Genomic DNA, 23,077 nt, shown 5'->3' with positions numbered 1-23,077 from the left:
GTTTGTTTGTTTTTTAGGAGAGATTAGTGATTTATAACATGTCTTTTTGCTTTTGGTCATGGAGTTTTATCACAGCATTAGAAGCCTTAACTAAAACAGATAGATTTGGCTTGTAGACACAGGATCTGCCTCAATAGTCCATTCTATCCTACAACTTGCTATTCTGCCTCTAATTGAAAGGGATTATACCACCTACTCCCTATTTCTTTTCTTTCTCTCTCTCTCTCTCTCTCTCTCTCTCTCTCTCTCTCTCTCTCTCTTGGCTTTTCAAGACAGGGCTTCTCTGTGTAGCTTTGCCCCTTTCCTGGATCTCACTTGGTAGCCCAGCCTGGCCTCGAACTCACAGAGATCCGCCTGCCTCTGCCTCCCCAGTGCTGGGATTAAAGGCGTGCACCACCACCACTGCCCGGCCCTATTTCTTGTCATGTGATGCCCTGGACCACCCTGGGACTCCACCAGCAAGAAGGCCATTACCAGATGCAGCAACTTGATCTTGTGTCTCCCAAATGGAGAGCCAAGATAAACTTCTTTTTTAAAAGACAAGTTCTCATTGTGGCCTCACACTCAATTTATAGCACAGGTTGTCATTTGAATTGAGGTAATCCTCCTCCCAGGCTACAAGAATACACCAACATGACCGGTCTGTAAACTACTTTTCTTTCTGGGGTTAAAAAGAAAGAAAAGCAGAAGAAATCACTATGATATTTTCCAAACTGCTAATTTGAGTTCTATCTTTTGGACTAAAAGATGAAAATCAAAGACAGCACTTACTACCAGATGTGAGGCTCTCAAGTTTATTCTAAGCAGCACATTTTTTAAAATGTAGTATATACACCTCTAACCCTATAACCCTAGCAGAGAGGCAGGAAGACATCAAGAGTTCAAACCCACTAGGCTGCACAGCTACATAGAGCCATCTCAGTGAGACCCCTCCTCAAAAACAAATGAATAAACAAACAATTCCTGTAATCCCAGCTCCTCGGAGGTAGAGGCAGGAAGATCAGCTCATCCTTGGGAGAAAATAAGTCTTAAAATGGAAAACAAAACCAAAAACAGGCTGGAGAGATCATTCAGTAGTTAAGAGTGTGCACTGCTCTTGCAGAGGACTAGAGTTTGAATTGCCAGCACCCATTTTGGGCTCATAACTACCTGTAATTCCAGCTCCAGGGGATGCAATGACCTTTTCTGGCCTCCATGGGCACCTGCACACATGTGCACATATATACAATACATAACAAATAATAAAATAAATTTTTACTACTAAATGTCATCTCCAATCATTAGTTTTGAGATAGTATCTTGTAATGTATCCAGACTGGCCTTGAATTCCTGTCCTGATGTCTTGGCTTCCACTAGTCAGGTTTGCAGGTTATAACACCATGTCTTACTCTTTCAAATATATTACATATAAACTTTAATGAATTTGTCTTTTGAAAATAACCCATGTTGGCTTGGTAGTAAAGGCCTGTAATCCCTATAAATGGACTGTGCGTACAGGAGAATGTCAAGTTCTAGGCCGGCTTAGGCTATGTTTCAAAAATAAAAGTGAGCCAGGTGGTGGTGATACCCACCTTTAATCGCACCACTCAGGGGAAGCAGAGGCAGGTGGATCTCTGTGAGTTCAAGGCCAACCTGGTCTACAGAGGGAGAGCCCAGGACAGCCAAGGCTACATACAGAAAAACCCTATCTTGAAAAACCAATCAATCTACTAGGTGTGAGGGAAAGGATAGGCAGACTACAACCCACAGCTCCAGAGAGGCTAGCTAACAGGGAAAGATCCTAGGAGGGACACATGGATGGCCCAGTGAAGGAGAAGTGGATGAGATATACATGAACAGACTGGGAGGTGGGGGGTTGGGGTGGCGGGGGCGAGGAGTGGGAGATGAGAACATAGGGAAATGGGAGAGTTGAGCTGGAACAGGGACAGAGTGGGAGGGCAGGGAGGGAAATACCATGATAGAGGAGGACATCATGGGAATAGGAAGAGGCAGGGTGCTGGGGAGGCTCTCAGGAATCCACAAGGATGATCCCACCTTGGACTGCTGGCAGTGGTTGAGAGGGTGCCTGGACTGGTCTACTCTGGTCATCATAGAGCCTTTGTCCAGTGACTGATGGAGGCAGATGAAGAGATCCATGGCCAGGTGCCAGGCTGAGCTCCAGGAATCCAATCAATGAGAGAGAGGGGGAATTCTGCAGGCAGGGGATGTCGAGATCATGATGGGAAGATGTGCAGAGATGACAGTCTACACTAGTGGAAGCCCATGAACTGTAGACTAGTGGCTGTGGAGCCCCCATGGGACTAGACTAGGTCCTCTGGGTACTGAAGATGGTTGTTTGGCTTGAACTGTTTGGGGGGCACCCAGGCAGGGGAATCGGGATCCATCCCTGGTGCATGGGCAGGTTTTGGGGAGCCTGGTGGCTGCGGTGTGACACCTTGTGCAGCCTTGGTGCAGTGGGGAGGGACTTGGACCGGCTTAGGCTCAGTGTACTGGGCTCTGCTGACTCCCCATGGGAGACCTTGATTGCGGGGATGTGGGGTGGCTTGGGAGGGAGGGCTGGGGAGTGGGAGGAGGGAAGAGGTGGGATCTGTGGGTAGTATGTAGAGTGAGTAGAAAATTTCTTAATAACGAAAAATGAAAAAAAAATTGATATAAAAAAAGAAAAACCAACCAATCAATCAATAAGTGAATAAGTCACTGAGGATGTAGAGTACTGGCCTTTGGTTTAATTATATAATTCATATTGATATATTTTTAAAGTTCAGTTTTAAAATCTTTTGAAAGGGGCTTGCTCACTTGCTGTTCTTTTAGAGGACCTGAGTTCAGTTTCCAGAACCCACATACAACTTCAGTTTCAGAAAACCCAGTATCTCTGGCCTCTGAAGGCACCTGAACACAGATACACATATAGACATAGTTTAGAATAATTAAAATAAATTTTGTTAGGACATAAAATTCAGGTGATTTAAACTGGATCAAATCTGAAAGCTTCCTTCCTGTAGTCTAGCTTCCATAGTACCAGAAGGTGCCATGCAGACAGCCAAGAGAAGAAAGCAATCCATAACCCTCTGACTATGTTATTTATGAACCACAACAATGACCAGCATGGCAAGACATCCTTAAAGATGCAATTGTTGGTGGCGACCAACAGTTGTCAAATTGTACTTGAGTCCCAGTCAACAGAAGAGAAACTGCCAACTATTCAGAGATAGTGAGTCATGGATCTAAGAAGTGAACCTGCCACTTTATTAGACCAGCGTAATTCTTAACTACATTCTAAAAATCATCCTTATACTCACAGATAATTATAGCTTTCACCCTTCATCAAAGAAGTTTCTCTTTACATCAAATAGAGATGATTACAAAAAACAAAAACAAACAAACAAAAAAACTGGACACAATACAGAGATCAACCAATCTTGAGCAGCCTGGCCCAGCGGACACATCTACAACAACCTATATCTGAGGCTCTAGGAAGAGAAAGCAAAAGGCTGGATGTGGTGGCACACACATTTAATTACAACACTTGAGAGGCAGAAGCAGGCAGATCTGAATTTGAGGCCAGCCTGGTCTACACAGAGGGTTCCAGGACAGCCAGAGCTACATAGAGAGACCCTGTCTCATAAAACCAACCAAACAAACAAACAAATAAGATGATTGTAAGAGCAAAGGGGTTGAAAAGTCTGTTGTGAGACTAGGTGTCCTAGAAATGACTGTCTTAGTAACATTCACCAGAGAAGACTGCTCAGACATGGGTTTAAGCCAAAGTCTTTATTAGATGGCCAGCAACTACACTGGGTGTTCAGGATCCCAGTGTAGCACTGAGCCTGTCTCAGGGTGAGCTTTTAAGCATTCATACACACACACACACACACACACACACACACACACACACACACACACACAAAACAATAAAACAAACAAACAAAAAACCCCACTGTGTTCTGGGTTGACATACTTCAGTTAACAAGAACAGTTAGCCAGAAGTGGATCTGCAGAAGCAAAAAACCAAGGTTAGTACATTTTGAGAATTTCCCAGAACTATATGGACTTTGATGGATTTGACCTTTTAGTTTTGGCAAGTGGAACTGTCCATATACTGAGTTTTGTAGCCTGAATGGTACTTTCATCATGAAATCAGTTGTGCTAAGATTTCGGAACCTACTAAGGTCTAGGGCCCTGTTATAGTAATACCCAAACAGTGATAATATCAATAGAAATGCTAACACAGAAGGAAGGAAATTTCACAAGCAATTAGACAAAGATACACAGATAACTAATGACTCCTGAGAGAAGAGCAATTAATTTCTTCCAGGAATGAGGCCCTTAATTTGTTATCCAATACAAAGTGATTGGCCCTGAATTAGTATACATACAACCAACAAAAATGGACTCGGCAGGCTGTATTATATATGTATGCATCTCTCACTATATATGAAACAATAATGAAAAAAAAGGCCATCAACTTAAGGGGGAGCATTGGAAAATTGGAGGGAGGAAAAGGGAAGTGATGTAATTATAGTTTAAATTTTAAAATATATATAAAAACAAATTTTTTTTAAAGAAAACACCAGTTTTTGATACAGATCTCATGTAGCCCAGTCTGGCCAAGAATAGACAAGGTCTCATCTAATCCAGTCTGGTCTGGAAGACACTGTGTTTACTGCTCTAGTTATGCTAATCCCACTGAAAGAGAATAAAGACCACGATCCAAATTCTTTTGGTCAAATTAAGCAAGCTTTATTTTCTGTCAGACAAGCCTATCTCCCTAAAGCAGGATTTGAGAAACTAGCAGTGACCATAGGAGACAGTGGAGTTTATATAGCCTCAAAAACTGTAAGGGGTTTTCAAGGGTTGGAGGGTTTCCAGAGGAATTTTGGTTACATAGGAACTTGACTAGACATTTCAAAAGTACTTAACAGAACATCTTCTAGGGGTAGTGGTTGGGGTATGGGACTGGAACATACTAAATTCCAGAAAATGGGTCAAGATCTGGTCCAACCCAAGTTTTAGAAAAAAACAGAATGAATGTATTTTGACCTTGTAACAAGATGGCTTTTAACCTTAATGTGGAGTCAGGCTGGTCATCAGTTGGCAGCGTGAACCCGGGAGAGTGGAGCCTAAAATTAAGGTGGACTAAAGTCTCGTATGATAGTCAGCTTTACTCAGAACATCAGACAATTTATACCCTGAGTGTTAATTAAGAAAGGTCACATGAGTAAAGTCTCATGCGTTCAAGCCATAATCAGGCTATAATCACAGGGACAAGCTGCATGTGGCAAAAACATGTTTTTCCACAGACCCATATAAACAAATAGCAATAGCCAGTTGCAATGAATAATCTAAACTCACTCCATCCACTACACCTGGGAGGGTCATGAAAGCACAGTACAAGAACAATTCCATATTTTTAGAGAAACTGAGGTCACAAGACTTGCCTTGTGTTCTTGGAGTTTTCTCACAAGAACTCAGAATTCCCTTCACATGACTCCATTCTAGAACCATGTTAACGACTATGTACTTCCAAGGATCACCTTGACCTTCTGATTGATATACTTTCTCTTCCTGGCATGTGTCCCCAGAGGCTTTGGAATGGTTAAGGGAGTCAGACAAGCAGAAACCCAAACGTGAGAACTCTGCTGAGAGCTTGGCTGCCACGTAGTGTTACTCTTTAAACCTTATTGTTTGACGTGGACCTGAAGGTGCAGCTTCTGGGAAGTCTGAGCTAGGAAGTCCCCCAAGTTCAAAGCCTGCCTGGATTACAGAATGAGTTCAAGGCCAGAATGGGTAATTTACTGAGACCCTGTCTCAAAATTAAAAATTAAAAAAGGCCAGGGATATTTCTCTGCGGTATGCATTTGCTCCATAAAGTGCACGGAGATCCACCTAGTTCAACCCCTGATGTCACAAGAAAGCTAAACAAACACAAAAAAATATAGTGAGGGTGTGTGTTGTCTTGGCTGAGGGTGTAGTTCAGGGCAGTGCTTAGCACATGCTGGGTTTGATCAGAAAACAATACAACTGCAATACCCAACAGTGAAAGAATTCTGTTGTTTAGGTTATTGTTAGAGAGCTTGTCTATCACGTGTGAACTCTACAAAACAAAACAATCACAAGAAAATGAAGCCTTAGTGATGGAGAGATGGCTTGATAGAAAGATACACACTGTGGCACAAGTTAGTACACACTCACATACTGACATTCAATTAAAAAAATATTAAGAAGCATTATGTTGTGGCTGGAGAGATGGCTCAACAGTTAGCATTTATTATTCTCAAAAAAGACTGGCTGGGCGGTGGTGGTGCATGCCTGTAATCCCAGAACTTGGGAGGCAGAGGCAGGCGGATCTCTGTGAGTTCAAGGCCAGCCTGGGCTACAGAGTGAGTTCCAGGACAGGCACCAAAGCAACACAGAGAAACCCTGTCTTGAAAAGCCAAAAAAAAAAAAAAAAGGCTGGAGTTCAAATCCCAGAATCCACAGGTGGCTTACAACTGCCTGTAACTCCAGTTCCAGGGAACCTTGCATCCTCTAATGTCCTCTTTAGGCACTGCATGAATGTTACACATGTACATGTGTGTACTCTGGTACACACACAAACACAATAAACAAAACAAATCTTGTTAAAAAGCACCTGTTAAGTTAATTCCACAAAGATCTCTTCTATCTCTGTCTGTCTGTTTAATATCTATCTACCTACCTATCTATCTATCATCTATCTATTTATCTATGTGTGGAGGGAACCAACCATCAATCAAACTTCCAGCACTTTCCTGAGTTGTTGCCAACAACTGGCAAACCAACATGAAGCCACACTGTCTGAAAAGAATTAGCTTCTCCTTTGCCCTGTCTGAGCTTTAGAACTCACGAGGCCTAGAAGTGCCTGGTCTGTGTTGGAAGTCAGAGCTCTGCTAACAAGAGTCAGCTGGCTTGGTTAGACAGCTGTGCTGTCTTCTCTTCTCAGACCTGTTTTGATAAAGGAAACTCAGTTCCAAACAGACTATGTGTGTATGTATGGAGGAAGGAAGAAGACAAAGAGGAAAAGCTGTGTTTGAGCTGATTTACTGAATATCCACTATTTCTAAACATGGCTCTGATCCTTATTTGTTGGTTTGTTTACTCATTTTAGAGATGATTTTTAATGAATTAATTGAGATATGGTTTCATATAGCCCAGGCTGGCCCAAACTCTATGGAGATACGCTTGAAGGACTGTTTTGATCCTGCTGCTTCCACCTCTGCTTGCCATGATGGCAAGTGTATGTCACCACAGCTTATACAGTAATTGACCATTGAACCCAGGGCTTCATGTGTGCACTCTACCAACTGATATACTACTGTGTGTGTGTGTGTATGTATGTGTTTGTGTGTGTGTGTGTGAGCATGCATGCTGCATGGGTGTGTGAGGGTATGTGTATGTGTTTGTGTGTCCTGTGTGCGAGTGCATGCATGTGTGCTGTGTGTGTGCTGTGTTATTGATGTTGTTATTGATATACTGATTCTCAAATTCATGGGCTCAAGAAATCCTCCATTCTCAGTTGTCTGAGCACACCCAGAGTTAGCCTTTAAAAACAATAGATATTCTTTGTGTTTAGTTTTTAATTCAAAGTAATAATGTGCATGGTTTACGTGTTACTACATTTAAATGGCTTAAAACAATTATAGGCTGTGTAGGGCAACAAATACTTATAGTTTCAGTATTCAGGATCCAGGTCACGGATGGGAATGTAGCTCCTAGGCTGAGCACTTGCTTAGTGTACACAAGATTTGATCTGCAGCAGCACAAATAAAAACAAAAGTGAAACAGAGTTTGTGAGGTGTGAGTAAGATTTACCCCAACGGCTCATAGGTGTGAATGCTTAGTCATCAGTGAGTGGCACTATTTGAGAAGGATTAGGAGAAGTTTGTGGCCTTGTTGGAGGAAGTGTGTCACCAGGAGTGGACTTTGAGATTTCAAAAGTCTATGCCACTTGGTTCACTGCTGCCTGCAGATCAGGCTATAGAACTCTCAGCTACTTCTTCAGCATCCTCCATGTTACCCAACATGATGATAACGGCCTAAACCTCTGAAACTGTAAGCAAGTCTCCAGTTCAATGCTTCCTTTATAAGAGTTGTCTTGGTCAGGTGTCTTGGTCAGCAATAGAACAGTGACTGAGACAGTATTTATGGTCAGCCTGGACTCTGTAGTAATTTTAAGGCCAGCCCAGGCTTACTAGTGTAGATTACTGGTCACAGTGTAACTTACATCAAAAAAATCAACAAAGAGAAGTGTTCTGAAGTATTCAAAATCAGGACTTGGGAATTAGCTCAATAGCAGAGCCCTGGCCCACCCTGGCTCACCCTGGAATCTTTCCCCAGCAAGTGTGTGTGTGGGTATGGGTGTCAAACTCACAAAAAGGTCAAACAAAACAATAAAAAATACAAACCAGGGCCACCAAAATATTTAAAAAAAAAAAAACTATTAAAACTCTAAAAACAAATGGCAGAATAAAATTGTAGTTAAGTACTATCACACTTTTAGTTCAATTAAACCATAAAGAAAAATAATGAATAAAAAATATAAAACCCTAGAATTTTGAGTCAAGTCACAAGGTATTTAAGCACAGCTGAACACCACTGGCTTTTACTACAGCAGCTCTACAAAGATAGCTGATCTCACAGTCATCATCTCTGGACTTGTCAAGGACTCCTACCATGCTTCCCTTATGAAGGTTTGGGTCTCTGTGTATAAGAAGCTGAGGGTGAAATGAATCCATCTTACCAAGAGTTTTCCAATCCCACTCTATTCAATCTTACTGCTTGAAGAGGAGTTAATTCATAAGATCTGCAGGACCATGAATTGAGTACAAAGAAAAAAAGGAATAAAAAAGAGCTGCTTGGCATGCTGGGAACAATACTTTGTTATGCAAGAGTCTTTCACATTCATGTTAAGAAGGAGGATTTGACAAGTTAATTAATTTGTCTTTTTACTTACCTAAGTACTTCTGCCACTCAAATCCTTTATGCATTTCCAAGCCAGGCTCTTGCCAGCAAACTGAACACATCAATGCAAATATGTCTTTTGTCTTGACACAGAGATGTGAGTGGAGGAGTGCCCACCACCTGGGGTGGGGTGGGGATGGGCTGAAAACACCACTTGGGTGGGAGGGTGAGTGTCTAGATTTATGAGGTCACCCTGTCTGAAAGGAATGACACCCCCACATCCACTGATTTTTTTCATGTAATACAAGGCACTCTCTGAACTATGTCTCCCAGAGGAGGGTCCCACTGTCTGAGTTCCAGACACAGCTCTCTAAGTAATAATTCTGAGCAGGGCCCAGGAAGGCGCACCCTGTAACCACAGCTTTGAGAAGTGGAGGCAGGAGGATCACTGAGTATTCCAGTATAGCTTTGGTTACAGAGTGGTACACTGACACCCAAAGCCAAAAGGAAAACAAAACAAAGCAGCTCAGTTTGGGCTTGGGGGTGGTCAAAGTGATTGTCTACCATTCTCAGTCTCTAAGTTCCACCCTAGCACCCTAAAATAAAATAAAACAACCAATAATGGGGCTGGAGAGATGGCTTAGTGGTTAAGAGCATTGAATGTTCTTCCAGAGGTCCTGAGTTCAAGTCCCAGCAACCACATGGTGGCTTACAACCACCTGTAATGAAATCTGGTGCCCTCTTCTGACCTGCAGGGACACATGCAGGCATAGCACTATATACACAATAAATAAATAAATTTTAAAATAAAATAAAATAAAAAACAACCAATAATCAAAGGCCTGTTCCTGTGGATCCAATCCAAGGCTTCACGCACTTAAGACAAGCGCCTTACCACTAATCTATACCTTAGGACACTCTTTACATTTTTTCACTTTTTAGACAGTGACCTTAAACACATTCTGTAGCTCAAGAAATGTCTTGAGCTTTGAATTCTCGTATCTTACCTGAGTAATTGGAATTACAGGTCTGAAACACAGGCTTAGGCAGACTATTTATTTTGCTTTGTTTTGTTTTATTAAATGGGGAGTGCAGCCACCATGGTAAAAACATATCCTTAATCTCATCACTCAGAGGGAAGACCTCAGAGGCCTCTAAGTTTAAGGCCAGTCTGCCTACCTAACAAGACCTTTCCTTTATTTTTCCTTTGAGACAGGGTTTCTCTGTGTAGCCCTGGCTGTCCTGAACTTTGTTCTATAGACCAGGCTGAACTCAGATCTGCCAGCCTGGAGATCAAAGATGTTGCATCACCATGCCTGGCTAAGTCTCTTTCCAAAAAAACTAGAAAACAGGGGGGGGGGGGGGGATATGAGTTAGATGGCACAGTGGGTAAAGATGTTTGTTGCCAAACTATATGACCTGAGTTTGAGCTGGGGACCTACTGATGGACAAAGAGAGCCAAGACAGTGAACAAATAAATAAGGAAATGTTGGAGCCTGATTTAATGGTGCATGCCTGTAATCTCAGCATTTTAAAGGTTGAAGTGGGAGGAGTTCCATAAATTCCAGTCTAGATTGGACTGCCTAGTGAGTTGCAAGCCAGCCTGAACTACAGAGCTACATCCTTTCTCAAAAATAGAGAAATTGACAACATTCAAGAGGCAGAAGAAAGAGGATTGATGCAAGTTAGAGCCCATCCTGTTCTACATAACAAGTTCTAGGCCAGTTAGGGCTACTTGAGAAAACATTCTCTCAAAATGCAAAAATGAGGCCAGTGATACAGAGCTTTGGGTAAAGGTACTTGTTACAAGACCTGACAACTTGAGTTTGATCCCCAGAACTCACATGGTAGAGGGAAAGAACAGACTCCTGAAAGTTATGCTCTGACTTCTATGTGTGGGTGTATGTCCATATATGCACAAACACCAGTACTCAAAATAAATAAAAATATGTAATCAAAATAAAAAATACATAGTTTTAGTAGTACAAGGAGAGAACTGACTCCCTTAATTTGTCCACTGACCTCCATACATGTCATTGCATTCATGATGCCCTCATATAAATGAATAAATTGTAATACTTTTAAAAAATATTTAAAAACAAAAATTCTAGGACTGGAGATATATTCAACAGAGAGAGCATGAGCTTAGTATGGGCAAAATCCTGCCATTCCCAGGTACATGAGTTAATTAATTAAAAATTTTAGACACTATTAAGAAGGAACAAGGGGGCTGGCCAGTATACACCTTTAACCCTAGCACTTGGGAGACAGAGATGGTCAGATGTCTGTGAGTTCAAGACCAGCCTGATCTATAATATAGTGAGGTCCAGGACAGGAAGAGTTGCATAGTGAGACCTTGCCTCAAAAAAACAAAACAAAGCCAGGCAGTGGTGGCACATGCCTGTATCCCAGCACTCAGGAGGCAGAGCCAGGTGGATCTCTGTGAGTTCGAGGCCAGCCTGGGCTACCAAGTGAGTTCCAGGAAAGGCACAAAGCTACACAGGGAAACCCTATCTCAAAAAAAAACAAACCAAAACAAACCAAAACCAAAACAAACAAACAAACAAAAATAAAACAAGAACAAACATAGGGATGTTTGATGGGATTGAACCCCAGTGCTCTTAAAATCAGCCAGTTGTTATGTAAGTTTACTCTGAGATTGAAATATTCCACCTTGTAACAAAACTCCTTAAGGAAGGTAAACAACTCAAAATAGATTCAGAAAATCTCTGAAACTGACCAGGTTCACTAGGACCCTCCCTGCCAGAGTTGCAAAGAAGACTCCATGATCAGGCCAGCTGCCTGGAAGAGGTTTGGACCAAATAAAGTACCTGAAAAGGACACCCTCTAACCCATTGAGCTGCCTATAAACTGTGTAGTATGCTCCAGGTTCCCAACTTTTTGAACCATTGCCCATGCTGGAATGGGCTTTGGTGATGCATCTGTCTTGAGTCATTTCTGTTAGGGACCAAGATTTCAGGAACCAAACATGAACCATGGAAAGTAGTAGCTAAGCCAGAGAACAAGTCATAAACCCACCACCCTCCCTTTAGAGCAGTAACACCTGTTTGCTAACTGGAGGCTCCCAAAGATAAGAACATTCCACAGTCAGGTACCATGGCAACCAAATGTAAAGAGCATTCCATGGTCAGGTAGCCTAGCAACAGAACAAAAGGCTCGAGACCAGTCACCTTAGCAGACTTCCTGCAGTTGCACAACCTGGCACATCTCCCACGCTCTGCACACCTTCCATGTCCCTTCTCCTTCCCTCCTTCCTGCCCCTTCCCCTCTTATGCTATATAAGCCATGTGGAGGAAAATAAAGTTTGGTGGCTTGATCAGAATACTGCCTTGCTGCTGTCTCTTGTGTCCCCTGTCCTTTCATTGGCTCCCACAGGTGGGTTGCCCCCATTGAAACCCCGCTGGCCGCCAGGACACATTTCTGCTTCTGTAAGTAAACCCAATAAAACTCATTGGTTCACCAAATTGGACTTTGGTAGTATCCATAGATAGGTTCCCTATCTACTATTGCATCTCCCCAGGAAAGGTTTTGTTTCAAATCTCAGTGCACTTAACCACTGAGCCATTTCTCTAGCCCCTATTTGTTTTTTGAGACAAAGTCTCTCTGTGTAACCCCAGTTAGCCTGGAACTTACTATGTAGCAATGTGTTATCCTGTAATTCACTATGTAGACATGCTGGCCTCTATCTGCCTACCTCTGTCGCCCTGAGTGCTGGTATCAGAAGCATGAATCTGTAGTAGAAATCTTAAAAGGTACTTGTTAATGAAAACAAACCTGAGGCCAGTTATTGGGGTGAATTCTGGAAGATCAGAGACACAGAACAAGCCACAGCTATCTCACCTTGCTAGTTCCTCAGGTGATCCTGTTTCCTCAGGCTGGAAGCTTCTGAGTCCTCATCCCAATGGCTCTCAGCTGAACTGTGTTGCTCCAAAGCCTGAACGCTTAACCAACCAAATGCTTAACTAACTACATGCTTTTTTTCTCCCTTAATTCCTGGTCCTCACGCCTTATATACTTTTCTCTTTCTGCCCCCACTCCTTGGGATTAAAGGTTGGGTTTCTGGGATTAAAGGCGTGGGTCACCATGCTTAGCTGTTTCTAAAAGTGGCCTTGAACTCAGAGATCCACCTGGCTCTGCCTCCCAAGTGCTGGGATTAAAGGTGTGTACCACCACTGCCCAACTTCTGTTAGGGCTTACTCTTCCTATTTTCTAGCCACCATTTTTGGCTTTATTCTAGTGGCTGTCTGTTCTCTGACCCCAGATATGTTTATTTCAGGGAACACAATACCCACCACATGAATCCACACTTGTCTGATGAGGGTTTTTTGTTTGTTTGTTTGTTTGTTTGTTTGTTTTGTTATGAGACCTAGCCTCTCTAAGCTCAGGCTGCCCTTGAATTTCTGATCCTCCAGCTTCTGACTCCCCAAGGCTAGGTTACATGTAGCTTTGGCAAGTGTAACCAAAAATTTTGAAATTAGGTATATTCCATCTGCAAACTCAGAACTCAGGATGTAGAAGGATCAGGAGTTCAAAGTCAGCCTGTGCTGCATAAATAAGACCCTGTTACAAAGAAAGGAAACAGGTAAGGGGGGGAAGATTTTACTTGTATAGCAGGCTTGTAATCCCAGTTTCTCTGCTAAGGCAGGAGAGTTTCAAGGTCAAGGCCAGCCTACTCAACTTTGTGAAGCAGGACAAGCATGGCCCTGGCAGGCCTTTCCTTCCTCTGTTCCCTCTGCCTTGCTGCAAACCTTTATTCCCAAAGATAGCCACCAGGTTTCCCTGTTTACCCTTATAAACTGCTGTTTGCCTGTGGGCCACATCTGTCTCCTCTCTAACCAGAGGCAGTCTGTTGTCTCTCCTGGACAAATATCCCTTTCCTACATTCCTTGTTCCCCTTCCCTTCTCCCTCATCCTCTATTTCCTGTCTTTGTCTCCCTTCCTTCCTTCCTTCCTTCCTTCCTTCCTTCCTTCCTTCCTTTTCCTTCCTTAAGTCAGAATCTCTCTATTTAGCTCTGCCTGACCTAGAACTCACTCTGTAGCCCAAGCCAGCCTCAAACTCCCAGAGATCCACTTGGCTCTGCTTCCCAAGTGCTGGGATTAAAGGCGTGTGCCACCACTGCCCAGCTAATATTCTACTCGTTTTTCCCCCTCATTTCTCTATCATATCTCCCTTTCTTCTTTTAGAAAGAAATTGACTATGACCAATAACAATTTGTAACCAACCCCCTCTTAAGTGAAAAAGAAACATTTAATAATAATTTAATAATATTTTGGGAATGTGGGCATAGTTCTCTAGACTACTTTCTGCTGCTTGGTGGCACTGATAATCTTTGGGAGACCCTGAGAAAATTTAGGATTATGGCCGAGTCCTGACTGGAGTATTCTGTAAGGCTGGCTCATCTCAGTCAGCAGTGTTGAAGCTTTTCTGAATGCAGAACTCAGAGGAAACTGCAAGAGAAGGTGCTTTGAAATGCTGGATCATCTGGGCCATCCATTCCCAGAGATTTTTCAGGGGTTCTTCCTTGATCAAACCTCATTTTTCTTAACTCAGATGAATCCAGAGCTCCTCACTTCCTGTGGTAATAAAAGCATATCCTCTTTCCCAAAGTAACATATCTTTTGACTTAAAATTTGAAGTCAAGATATTTTAAAAATATATAGGTTGGTTTAATCTAGCAGCTTTCATAATCAAATGTCTCTCAGTATTTATCATTTGTTCATTAGTCATCAAAAAAATTAAAGACAACAATAAAGATACAGCATTCAGACTGTGTATTTTCCATCTTTGTGTGGCTTATTGTAGTTTTTATTACTCTATGTTTTTTTTTTTTTTTTTTTTTTTCTGGAGCTGAGGACTGAACCCAGGGCCTTGCACTTGCTAGGCAAGCGCTCTACCACTGAGCTAAATCACCAACCCCTCTATTTCTTTTTAAAGGACTTTCTTTACCCTTTTTCTTTTTTCTCTTCTTAGCCTACACATATTTTTAAACATACTGTAACCTGGTTAGAGTTTTTTTTGTTTTGTTTTGTTTTTGTCTGAATCTGTCCTTACTGCATATCTTTATCTTTTTGAGACCACATGAACATTTAAACTGCTAAACATCATGGCTAGGACTAAAGTGGCTGGCTCTGCCGCACTCCTTGGCTTCATGGCAGAGGTACTGGTGGAAGCCACACACATTGCCCCAACTCTGGGGAGTTTCCAGATCCATGCCGCCACTGAGTAGCACTGCTCATAAACACCATATAAGTGTTTGGTAGCAGGGCCTCTTAAAAAAGCCGCCTGTTTTTGCCGCCAACACTGAGTCAGGAAACTATCTCTTTAAGGAGCTGTGCCTCTACTTACCGTCAGCAAATAGGGCCCAACCAGAAAAAAAAAAAAAAAAAAAGTGGTTACCAAGAAGCTGAGTTTGACTCCATTTTTGTGTGTTTAGAATTCTTTTTCAAGCTTTTTCAGGCATTATGTGGAAATTCTTGCCAAACATTTGGGTGCCATATATTAACAGAAGTTTCTGTCCTACCAGCAACTCTCAAATACCCAGCAGCTGCTTCCTAAATTACCACACAGAGGCTTATGTTAATTACCAATGCTTGACTGGTAGCTCAGGCTTATTACTAACTAGCTCTTACACTTAAATTAACTCAAAATTCTTATCTATGTTTAGCCACATGGTTTGGTACCTTTTCTCACTACAACATTCTCATCTTGTTTCTCCTGTGTCTGACTGGCAACTCCCAGCTCCACCCTTCTCCTTCCCAGAACTCTGTTTGGCTTTCCCACCTACTTCCTGCCCAACTACTGGCCTGTCAGCATTTTATTAAACTAATTCTCGTGACAAATCTTTACAATGTACAAGAGGATTATCTCACAGCAATACAAAGTTTGATTCTTTAATATTTAATTTGTTTGTATAATTTCCAGGTTGCTTAAGAGGTTCTCACATTTGGCTTTCCAAACGCAGCAAAGTCTGTCAGCCAAAATCAGAAGGTATGGGCTTCATTTCTTCTACTTGCACAGCACTTTCTTCCCAGATAGGAGATACACTGGTGTTTGCATTTTACATAGGAAGACCTGTCTCAAATGATATTTAATAGACCTAACTTACAGAACACCACAGAAAAACACAGCCTACTTTAGGCATGCTTAGAATAGTTCACACTAGTCAGCCTGGTGGTGCAGGCCTGGAATTGTAGCTACTTGGAAGGTTGAGGCAGGAAGATTGCCAGATTAAGATCAGCCGAGGTTAGAGAGCAAATTCAAGGCCCACCTGAGATAATTCTTGAGACTGTCTCAAGGTATAAAATACATGGGCTGAGGCTATAGGCTGTTGCTGTGCTCCCCTGTCCTTGGCCCCCAACCCAAGAAAAATAGAACATTAACCTTAATTTACTATTTCACAAATCATCTACCATAAATCCTGTTTTAATTAAAGCACTGAATAGCTCATGTAGAGCTGTATTCAGTGAGATGGTTCAGTGGGTAGTGTTGCTGCCAAGACAACTGGAATTTAACCTCCAGGACCCATGTGGTAGAAGGAGAGAACTGACTCTGGCAGGTTGTCTTCAGACCTTTACATGTACAATGTGACTTTGGAAAACACACACACACACACACACACACACACACACACACAAAGGGGTGTGTAATGAATAGTTTATGTAACTCATCCAAACTTCATTGAAGATGAAAAGCAGATGGATGTATGGGTACAACTTTACACCATGGTTGTGATGACTAAAGAAGCTCCATTTTATGCTAGCATCTATCTTGGTACCCACTGGCTGTTTATCTCTGACTCCAGTCCCTGGAAGATAAGTTCCAAGTAACACTGACTAAGTGACCCAAAAGTGTACAGCCATGACATTTATATATCATACAGTTAGGATATGACTAGCTGATTTTTTGGCTTCTGTAACTTGTGTACACAGATACCCAAAGATTATTTTGAGTTGCCTTAACCACTTAACTTAGCAAAATAGACCAATTTTTGCTTACTTGCAAAGATAGTGAAGGTCTCCTTGTGGTTTTTGCCTTTAAAAAAACCCTTCCCCATAGCCCTCCTTCACAACATGCCTGAGAATTGGCTTTAAGGCTAATGTCCTGCCAGAAGCTAATCAATAAATCTTTTAATTATACTTGGATTGAGTCTAGGCCTTTTCCCAGGGGTTAGAAACTCTATAACATAGTGAAGAAGAGAAATCAGAAAGCCACCTTTTTTTTCTCTTTTTTTTTTCAAAGATAAGATGAACCTTTGAGTTTGGGGATTACAAGTGTGCACCACCATGCCAGGTCTAAATTATTTTCTTTTCCTTTTTTTTTTTTTTTGTATCATGGAACTCATTATAAAGATGAGGATGAACTTTGACTCACATAGATCCACCTACCTCTGCCTCCTGAGTGATGAGATTGAAGGTATGTACTGCCACACTAGGCTAAATGATTTTTGAGTAGCTAATTTCTGTGGTTTAAAAAAATTATTTTTAGAATTATTTTATTTTATGTGCATGGGTGTTCTGCATGAATGTGTATATATGTGTGCTAGGGACAGAATCAAGGTCCTCTGCAAAGTCATTACATGCTCTTAACCACTGAGTATGTTTAGCTCCATAATTAATTTGTTTCTTTTATTCATTGCTCTCCTAGGAGTTGATCCCATGGTTTGCTGTATTCTAACTGAAAACCACATCACCAGTCTGTTCCTCCTCTCCTTTTTTTCATTTATGAGACCAAATCTCATGTATCGTAGAATGGCTTTGAACTTGTGACCCTTCTCCCTCTACCTCCTAAGTGTCATACTTATAACCCCAGCACTGTGGAGACAGAGGCAGAAAGATTACCATACGTTCTAGCTTTCCAGGGTCTATAGCAAGTTCATGGCTATAAATGAGGGCACAGTAAAATTACCAAACTGGACCTCTCCATGGGTAGAAAGAAAGGCTTGTTGGGAATCAAACTGTCAAGGCTATCTCCTGGGGGAGGGGGCAGACTAAGATGCACCGTTACAGTCAGTTTTATACAATGCTGGGAGGGAACCCAGGTCCTCACCTCCTGTTTGCTAGTCAAGTACTCTACTGACTGAACTACATCTCCTAGCTCCCTGATTTTTGCTTTTTCTGTAGGATCTCACTCTATAGTCCTGGGTGACCTTTGTTAGGTCCAAAGCAGGCCCCCCAAAAGTGGCAGTGCTGGTGACAATGTCTTAAACTGAAGGACTCTGACTGTGTAAACACAAACCTAAATTCTGCATTCTTCAGGATCTCCTAAAACTGATTTCTATTTACCAGAAGATTCCTTTAATCTGACACCAAAGATCAACTACCTAGGACAAGGTCATCTAGTTCTTGATTAATCCTAACAGCCTGCATCAACTCAAAGAGTCCCATCCCACTGACTCCCCACCATGCTGTTTCTCTCTGCCCACCCCATCCTCCAGAAGATAGCCCTGTCAGTTGGGTCCCCAGTAAGCCTTTCCTTCTACCCATGGAGAGGTCCAGTTTGGTGATTTTGCTGTGCCCTCATTTATAGTCTTTGCTATAGGACTCTGGAAACCTAGAATGTATGGCAATCTTTCTGCCTGTCTCCAAAGTGCTTGGTTTAGAGGTATGAGAAGCCAGGGACTGTCAGTCCTGCATGTTTTGAGAAGGACACGGAGAAGATGGCTTTTCAGCTTAGCAGGAATGTAAACATGTATTTCATTTACCCCTCTAAAACTTGAAACTATGAAGAGTAATGTGAGACCGAAACAGGAAAAATATACCTTGCAGGTTAGAGTTCTGTTTGCAGTTAAGAATTAAGTCCTTGTTTGTTTGACCCATTTGCATCAAATGTGCTTAATCACATATGAGTAGAAGGTACATGAGTAGGACATATGTCAGCATGTATATTTACCCCTGATTGGATGTAGGCAAGAGGTACATAGGCAGGAAATACATCAAGATGTATGCTTGCCCATGATTGGACTTAATGGGAAAGTCAGTGAATTATTGATTTTTCCTTTTTAAGTCCTTGCAAAATGTGACTTGTGGCCATTTTCTGGGAGTCCAGTGATGGACCTGGACAGAGTTCACCCACCTGGCCAGTATTTAAGTAAAACCTGTTTCAAATTTGGCTTTAAATTGTGGTAGTAGTTTTATTCTTGACTGTGGATTAACATTTTCTGAAGGCCCCCAGTGAGATTCATCTCACCTGTAGCTGGAAGTTTTCCTGTGTCCTGCCCAGCCCTGAGGTCCTGCAGCCACTTGCAAAATATTCACTCAGAGGCTTATATTAATTACTAACTTATATTAATTAACCTAAGGCAGGCTTCTTGCTACCTAGCTCTTTCATCTTAAGTTAACACATTTCTATTAATTTATATTTTGCCATGTGGCCATAGTGTAGATGTAACCATCTTGTTAAATAAGAAACACAGAGCCAAATACAGAGTTAATAGCCAAGAGGTCAGAGCAATAGCTGAGAGCCAAAAACCTTACCTTTCACTGCTGCTGCTGTCTTTCCTCTCTGCAAGAGCCCTACTTCCTGTGTCCTGTCTTTTTTATAGACTTTCTGTTCTGCCTTCTCATTGGTTGTAAAGCCAACCACATGACCTCCTCGTCACTGCCTATCTGTACAGACCTCCAGGTCTTCTATGGTTGGTATTGAGATTAAAGGCATGTGTCACCATGCTGGCTGTATCCTGGAACACACAGAGATCTGCCTAGCTCTGCCTCCCAAGTGCTGGGATTAAAGACATACAACCACCACTGCCCAGCTTCTGCTATGGCTTCCTCTGATCCCAAGGCAACTTTATTAACATACAAATAAAATCACATTTCAGTACAAATAAAATATCACCATACCATAGTGTTACCGATCTGCTGGCATCTTGTTCCTTTGGTGGTGGCTGGCTCGCATCTCCTTTACTCACCCTTTTTCTCCTCTCTCTGCAGTTTGAATGTACTGCCTAACCTTATTCTGTATCACCATTGGCCAAACAGCTTTATTTATCAACCAATCAGAGCAACACATATTCACAGCATACACAAAGACATACCATAGCACTTCCCCTTTTCTTTCTAATAAAAAAAGAAAGTTTTCACTTTAACATAATAAAATTACATATAACAAACAGTTATCAAGTAAGAAAATTACAGTAATATCTAGTCCATTTGTATATGACAAAATTAAAGAAAATATTCTATCATCTATCCTATTTTTGAGAGTCTAAAGTTTCATATCTATCTTTTATCATAACCAAGGAACATTATAACTATCTAGTCTTCAACTCCATCAAAGTCCCCAGAAGCATATAATATTACCTAAGTAAACAGGAAATACATTGTAAGCAACTTCCAAAATTCTGGAAATGACAGCTGGCTGCCTGGACAATCACTCAAAGTTCTGCAGCAATGTTGGGGAATCCATCTTCAGCCTATAGGTCTAGAGTTTCTCAGTTGCTTCTCCCTGTGTCCTGCACAATGTCTGGCAGTCTCCTCTGTGAATCAGGAACCTGAAGAAGCTTGTTTTGGCAAAATTCAGTGGTCATTTCCCTACGGGTCCTGTATGTCCAGTTTTTACAACATCTTGTCAAGTAGTCCAGGCAAGGGCAGTTTCTTGCCCAAATGGCTAACTTTTGCTATAAAGAAGGCAAACTCCATGTGGAATTGCTTTGATACCCATAAACTTCTCTGAAGTAGATTGGTGTTGCCAGGAGCAGACATGTATCAATGTCTGGAAAAGTCAAAGTTCTTAAAACATTTTAAATGCCATACTCTGTAGATCTTAAGTGTTTGAAGATTACCAACCTAATTGAAATATATCTGTGTATACCTAGAAAACTTAGCTAACATGACTATAAGTTTGATTATCATAGATGACTAATTATTAATCTATATTTCTTAATTATAGATTACAATTTTAAATGAGTTGCATAAACATAATATTTTAAACAAGAGTAGAACCCTGTCTCAAAAAACCAAACCACCAAAAAAAAAAAAAAACAAGAGTAGATTATATGTATAGTATACCAAAATTAACTTTGAATTTGTATCAATAAACTAAAATCTATAGCAATGTAAAACGTTTTTTAAACAAGTTGATGCTCTTTAAAAGTAGATTCACCGGGCAGTGGTGGCACAGGCCTGTAATCCCAACACTCGGGAGGCAGAGGCAGATGATCTCTGTGAGTTCGAGGCCAGCCTGGTCTACAGAGCTAGTCCAGGATAGGCTCCAAAGCTACAGAGAAACCCTGTCTTGAAAAAAAAAACCAAACAAACCACCACCAACAACAAAAAGTAGATTCAATGATATACCCTTTTTTCTTATCATATCTATATCCCCTTTTCAACTTTAGAAAGAGATGGCATTTATAATCAACCCCCTTTGAATAAAAATAAATATTTATAAACAATGGGAATTTGGGTGTAGCTTCTCATACTACCTCCTGCTGGTTAGGGGTACTGGCAATCCTATGGGGATCCTGAGAAAATTAAGAATTATACTTAAATCTTGGCTGTAGTAGTCTATGAGGCTGAATCTACCTCTCAGGGTGTCTTGGTTGATCAAACCATATTAGTCTGGAAACAATCCACAGGTTCTCATCTTCTATTGAAACAAATGCAGAACCTCTTTTCCAAAGAAACATATCCTTAGACCCAAATTTTGAGGTCAAGATACCTTTATATATATATATATATATATATATATATATATATATATATATATATATATATATATATATATATATATATATATATATTTAACTCAGCAGCCTTTATAATCAACTATCTCTCCAGTTAAAATTCCCAAAGACAACACAATACAGATATTCTGTTTAATCTTCATCTTTTTGTGGCTTAACTTTTATATTATTCTTATTGTCTCTTTAAAGACTTTATTTTGTAACTTTTTTTTTTTTTTTTAAGCTTTGGAGCATGCCCTGGAACTCGCTTTGTAGACCAGGCTGACCTTGAACTCAGAGATCCAGCTGCCTCTGCCTCCCGAGTGCTGGGATTAGGGACATGTGCCATCACCACCCGGCTAAGAGTTTATTTATTTTATTTTATTTATTTATTTATGTTAAGGGTACTGTCTATAGTTAAGAATAAGTGCCTGAGGCTAGAGACATGGCTCAGTGCTTAAAAGCACTGGTTGCCCTTCCAGAGGTGTGGGTTCAATTCCCAGCACCCACAGTGTGGCTCACTGTGTGTAACTCCAATTCCAGGTGATCCAAATCCTTCTCTGACCTTCCTAGACAGCAGGTGCTCATGGAATACACAGACACACATTACAGGCAAGAAAAGGAAAAGAGTAAGAATAAGTTCTTATCTGTCCTATGTTTATTTGACCCATCTGTACTGGGCGTGCTTAATCACATATAGGTGGGAGGTACATGGGCAGGAAATATGTCAGGATATATGATTGGACCTGATGGAAAATGAGATAAATTATGAGTTTTGCCTTTTTAAGCCTATGCAAAATGTGACTTGTGGCCATTTTCTGGAATGCAGAGATGGACCTGGCCAGAGCCCATCTGCCTGGCCAGTATTTACTTAAAGCATGATTAAATTTGGCTTTAAGTTGTGGCATTGGTTTTATTTTTCGACTGGTGGGATTAACAATGGGTGTTGGTAGAACAAAGGGTTAAAGCAAAAACACACCATCCATCTAGGAAACAGCTTCATGGTTTTTTGACCCTAAATTGGGTTCTTTTTCCCTTTTGCAATTGTGGGACCTCTTACAAGGTCAAGGAGACTTGTTCTCCCTCAGTTATAGAAATGGGCAATAGACCATTGTGATATTTCCTGGAATTCCAGAACAAAAGAGGGATGCTTGGTCTTCAAGGACCACTGTGTCATATTTCTGGATCTGTTCAGAAAATAATTTTAGGACCAGTGACATGGTTTAGTGTATATGCTGCCAAGACTGAAGACACTCGTTCAGTCCCTAGGGTCTGCATGGTGAAAAGGAGTGAACTAACCTCTGAAACTTATATTCTAATCCCCAAACATGAGTAATAACATTCAAGTACACACAGACACAGACACAGACACACACACACACACACACACACACACACACACACACACAAACGGTCAATTAAAATTTCATTTTGAATGAGGAAGACAAGCCAGGTGTGGTGGTGCATGCCTTTAATTC

Source organism: Onychomys torridus, chromosome 18 (genome assembly GCF_903995425.1).
Source record: "Onychomys torridus chromosome 18, mOncTor1.1, whole genome shotgun sequence".
Taxonomy (NCBI): domain Eukaryota; kingdom Metazoa; phylum Chordata; class Mammalia; order Rodentia; family Cricetidae; genus Onychomys; species Onychomys torridus.
The sequence above is the reverse complement of the archived record's forward strand: the minus strand, read 5'-3'. Positions refer to the sequence as shown.